This window comes from Oncorhynchus mykiss, chromosome 17 (assembly GCF_057628025.1).
Source record: "Oncorhynchus mykiss isolate SJ-2025 chromosome 17, ASM5762802v1, whole genome shotgun sequence".
Classification (NCBI taxonomy): domain Eukaryota; kingdom Metazoa; phylum Chordata; class Actinopteri; order Salmoniformes; family Salmonidae; genus Oncorhynchus; species Oncorhynchus mykiss.
The window spans coordinates 29476911-29482910 of NC_143038.1; positions in this window are offsets into that span (position 1 = coordinate 29476911).

Here is a 6000-nt window from a genome sequence, read left to right on the forward strand (position 1 = left end):
ATAATAAACCTAAGTGCGTAATGATAAGTAGCATCCAGCGATTTAAGTGTTGATGCCGTAGCATGCATGTAAATAATATCGCCATAATCTATAACAGACATAAGTAGCTTGCACAATTTGTCTTCAATTTGTCTTCTATTTGTCCTGTTTCTATAGAGGAAGCCTAGCTTGATTTTTAGCCGTTTACAAAGTTCATCAATATGTATTTTAAAAGACAGTTTACCATCCAACCATATCCCTAAGTATTTATATGCAGAGGCCTGATTAATTCAAGAACCATCTAAGTTCATAAATGCAAGTGTATTTTCAACCAACTTTTTGAACCAATTAAAAATCATAAAATGTGTTTTCTTTGCATTTAAAACAAGTTTCAGCTGTATAAAAGACCCTTGTCATATCGTAAAATCTGTCTCCAATAGTGATAATTCTTGGTCAGCCGTTGAAGCATACATTACATGACAGTGTCATCAGCATATAAATTAATTTGACACTTTCTTATCTCATCACTGATATTGTTTATTTAGAGAGTGTACAGTAATGGACCAAGAAAAAAAAAGATATACAGTGGGGAGAACAAGTATTTGATACACTACCAATTTTGCAGGTTTTCCTACTGAAAACAAACAAACATTACAACATCATGAAGAACTCTGAACGATCGATCATAGAAGAGGATGTAGAGGTCTGTACTTTTTATCATAGGTACACTTCAACTGTGAGAGATGGAATCTAAAACAAAAATCCAGAAAATCACATTGTATGATTTTTAAGTAATTAATTTGCATTTATTTGCATGACATAAGTATTTGATCACCTACCAACCAGTAAGAATTCCGGCTCTCACAGACCTGTTAGTTTTTCTTTAAGAAGTCCTCCTGTTCTCCACTCATTACCTGTATTAACTGCACCTGTTTGAACTCGTTACCTGTATACAAGACACCTGTCCACACACTCAATCAAACAGACTCCAACCTCTCCACAATGGCCAAGACGAGAGGGTGTAAGGACATCAGGGATAAAATTGTAGACCTGCACAAGGCTGGGATGGGCTACCGGACAATAGGCAAGCAGCTTGGTGAGAAGGCAACAATTGTTGGCGCAATTATCAGAAAGTGGAAGAACTTCAATTTGATGGTCAATTACCCTCGGTTTGGGGCTCCATGCAAGATCTCATAGATGCCCACGAAGGAGTCTTTGGGCTAGGGTCCTTTTTTCAGAATTTCCACCTGATTGACATGCCCAAAGTAAACTTGCTGGTACTCAGGCTCAGAAGCCAGGACATGCATATAATTGGTATCATTTGATAAACACTTTGAAGTTTGTAGACATTTTAAAATAATGCATGAGAATATAACACAATTGATATGGTAGCCAAAAATCCAAATAATTTTTACATGGAAAGCAATGGGTCCTATGCAATTCTAGCTCCCAGATTGCAATTCCTATGGCTTCCACTAGATGTCAACAGTCTTTATTCAGGGTTTCAGGCTTATTTATGAGAATTTTGAGTTTTGGTACCAGGAGTCACAGTTGGAAATCAGTCTGTGGGTGCGCGAGGACAAGGACGCGCACATGCTAATTTTACTTTTCTATTGAACATACTTCTTTCCGTATGAAATATTACAGTTTGCTTACATTGTAGGGTACCTGAGGGTTAAATAGAAACGTAGTTTGACTTGTTTAACAAAGTTTAGCGGTAGCTTTTTGGATTCCTTTGTCTGCAGGTTGAAAGTGGATTACTGAAATCGATGGCGCCAACTAAACTGACTTTTTGGGATATAAAGAGCGATTTTTATCTAACAAAACGACCATGTATGCTGTAGCTGGGACCCTTGGGATTGCAAAAAGAGGAACATTTTTAAAAGTAAGTGATTTTTTTAATCGCTACTTGTGATTTTATGAACCCTGTGCTGGTTGAAAATATGTTAATGTGTGGAGCCGTCCTCAAACAAATGCATGGTATGCTTTTGCTGTAAAGCCTATTGAAAATCGGCCAATGCAGTTAGATTAACAATAATTTAAGCTTTTAACTGATATAAGATACTTGTATGTTCGTAAATGTTTAATATTACGATTATTTATTTGAATTGCGCACCCTCCAATTTCACCGGATGTTTTCAACAGGTGTCCTGCTGACGGGACGCCTAGCCCTAAGAAGTTTTAAGCATGGACCGGAAGTCCAGTGTGCTGCTAACTGTTTCACCCTGTTATGTTTTTCTTTCCAAGAACTTGTTGCACTTCGGTCAGCAGATTGACCTCTGATTCCATAGTGCTGTGCCATGGGCACAAGGCATTCTTTTTGAATAAATGTGACAATTATATATATATATATATATATATATATGTATGTATGTATGTATGTATGTATGTATGTATGTATGTGTGTGTGTGTGTGTGTGTGTGTGTGTGTGTGTATATGTATGTATATATACATATATATATAGATATACATAGATATACATATATATAGATATACATATATATATACATATGTATATACTGTACTCGATACCATCTATTGCATCTTGCCTATGCCGTTCTGTACCATCACTCATTCATATATCTTTATGTACATATTCTTTATTCCTTTACACTTGTGTGTATAAGGTAGTCGTTTTGGAATTGTTAGGTTAGAGTACTCGTTGGTTATTACTGCATTGTCGGAACTAGAAGCACAAGCATTTCGCTACACTCGCATTACATCTGCTAACCATGTGTATGTGACAAATACATTTGATTTAATTTGCTTGGGGTTGAGGGCTGACGTTCCCATGAGAACTGCACCTGCTTCTGCGGAAAAGTGTCTGGTCATTTCATTCATCAGTCGGTCAATGATAGGGAAGAACAAGGAGTGCGTAGATGTGAGAAGGAATTATAGCTAGACTAATCAAAGTGATCATGTTTGTACGTATGTGGCTGCTTTGAAAGTGAATTGTTCGTGTGTGTCACAACTGTCAATTGTGAGTCACAATTGTTTCACCTGTCCTTGTGCTTGTCTCATCAAGCCTACCAGCGTGTTTCACCTGTCCATCTTGTCTCATCAAGCCTACCAGCGTGTTTTTCATACTCCTGTTTTCTTGAGCCCTGTTTTCTAGTTATCCCGGTTTTTATCATTCTGTCCCCTTACCCTGCCATTCTGTACCTTTTGACACTGCCCTGGATTACTGACCTCTGCCTGCCCTGACCCTGAGCCTGCCTGCCGCTCTGCCCTGGACTACCGTCCTCTGCTTACCCTTGACCTGTCGTTGGTCTGCCCCGTAAAATACACGTCTGTTATTCGAACTGTCTACATCTGGGTCTTATCCTGAGTTGGGATAGTGTTGTCAGTGGTGTATTCATTCCGCCGATTCTATTGAAATATATTAAACGGAGGCAAATTGAAAGAAACTGAGATAAACATACTTGAATTTGTTAGCAACTGTTGGACTGATGATTACAACCTAGATCAGCTAGATGCAGGCATGTGTTACTTTCTTTCACCTTGATTACTTACATTTCTCTCGACCTGTGCACCTACAATGTAAACTTTCATTCATATAGGCCAGGTTGTAGCAACCTCATGAAATGGGTAAAGGGAAATTGTTTGTATCATGTAGACGCCTACACCTATCAATGGTACATGGAAAATGATTGACAGTCATCCAATATGCTGTAATAGAAATAAGGCCATGCTCATTAAAAAATAAATGTGCGTCCTCCCTAATCTTAAACAGCACCAACCGCCACTGTTAAAAATACTATATACATTTTACAGACACAGTATATTTTACATTAGTTATTTTTTATTTGTTTTTGTTCCCAACATTCAGCTACCCTAAACCCCTCCCATCTATCTCTGAAAACCATCCAGTTTTGAATTTGAATTGCCATATATTTTTTTCTACTGTGCTGCAATGTTTCACAAAAGTTCTGAACCTTTATATTCTCATAGTTCTACAGATTGTAAATTAAAGATGAACATTTTTACTGAGTATTAGTTTAATATTGATCGATTGACTATGGCTTTTCAAGTCACCCAGCAGTGCCATTTGCAGAGTCAGTTCCAGGTAAATGTTGCAATTCTTCAGCCATTCCTGAATGGCGACCAAAACAAAAGATCTATCGATTCTGTCTCTTCGTAGTAAAATCTGCAAAGCTGGGATGGTTGTATTCCCCCATATACAGTGCATTTGGAAAGTATTCAGACCCCTTGACATTTTTTTTACGTTAAAGCTTTATTCTAAAAATGTATTAAATCGTTTTTTCCCCTCATCAATCTACACACAATACACCATAATGCCTGTATTTGGGGAGTTTCTGCAGATCCTCTCAAGAGCTGTCAGGTTGGACGGGGAGCATCGCTGCACAGCTATTTTCAGGTTGATGAACTGATATACAAAACAACACAAGATTCAAAACTCAGTTTTTCAGTTTAAATGATTGTACAAAGTTATTGCAACCAATAGAATGTTGTGTACAGTGCATTCGGAAAGTATTCAGACCCCTTGACTTTTTCCACATTTTGTTATGTTACAGCCTTATTCTAGAACGGTTTAAGTAAACAAATGTCCTCGTCAATCTATACACAATACCCCGTAACAACAAAGCAAAAAAAGGTTTTTAGAAATGTTTGCAAATTTATTACAGATAAAATCAGAAATACCTTATTTACATAAGTATTCAGACGCTTTGCTTTGAGCTCAGGTACATCCTGTTTCGATGATCATCCTTGAGATGTTTCTACAACTTGATTGGTGTCAACCTGTGGTAAATTCAATTGATTGGACATGATTTGGAAAGGCACACACCTGTCTATATAAGGTCCCACAGTTGACAGTGCATGTCAGAGCAAAAACCAAACCATGAGGTTGAAGGAATTCTACGTAGAGCTCCCGAGACAGGATTGTGTCGAGGCACAGATCTGGGCAAGGGTACCAAAACATGTCTGCAGCATTAAAGGTCCCCAAAAACACAGTGGCCTCCATGATTCTTAAATGGAAGTAGTTTGGAACCAACAATTTTGGAACCTTCCTAGACCTGGCCAAATGGGGCAATCAGGGGAGAAGGGCCTTGGTCAGGGAGGTGACCAAGAACTCGATGGTCACTATGACAGGTTCCAGAGTTCCTCTGTGGAGATGGGAGAACCTTCCATGAGGACAACCATCTCTGCAGCACTCCACCAATCAGGACTTTATTGTAGTGGTCAGACAGAAGTCACTCCTCAGTAAAAGGCACATGACAGCACACTTGAAGTTTGCCAAAAGGTCCCAAAGGACTCTCAGACCATGAGAAACCAGATTCTCTGGTCTGTTGAAACCAAGATTGAACTCTTTGTCCTGAAAGCCAAGAGTCACATCTGAACGAAACCTGGCACCATTCCTACGGTGAAGCATGGTGGTGGCAGTATCATGCTGTGGGGATGTTTTTCAGCAGTATGGACTGGGAGACTAGTCAGGATTGAGGGAAAGATGAACTGAGCAAAGTACAGAGAGATCCTTGATGAAAACCTTCTCCAGAGCACTCAGGACCTCAGACTGGGGTGAAGGTTCATCTTCCAACAGGACAACGACCCTAAGCACATAACCAAGACAACGCAAGAGTGGCAAAGGTGCTTCAACAAAGATGCTTCAACAAAGTACTGGGTAAAGGGTCTGAGTACTTATGTAAATTAAATATTTCAGGTTATATTTATTTAGACATTTGCAAAAAATGCTAAAAACATATTTTTGCTTTGTCATTATGGGGTATTATGTGTTGATTGACGAGGGGAAAATAACAATTGAATCAATTTTAGAATAAGGCTGTAACGTAACAAAATGTGGAAAAAGTCAAGGGGTATGAATACTTTCCAAAGGCAATGTAATTTCTATGACATCAAATTTTTCTTCATAAACTACCTATTTGATGGATAAATCCTTTAAAATGTTGGGCACCATATCACAAATCAATTTCCGTTTGGAATTAAATAAAATGTTTTATTTTATCAAAGTAAAGAAAAAATACAAACACACAGGCTAAATA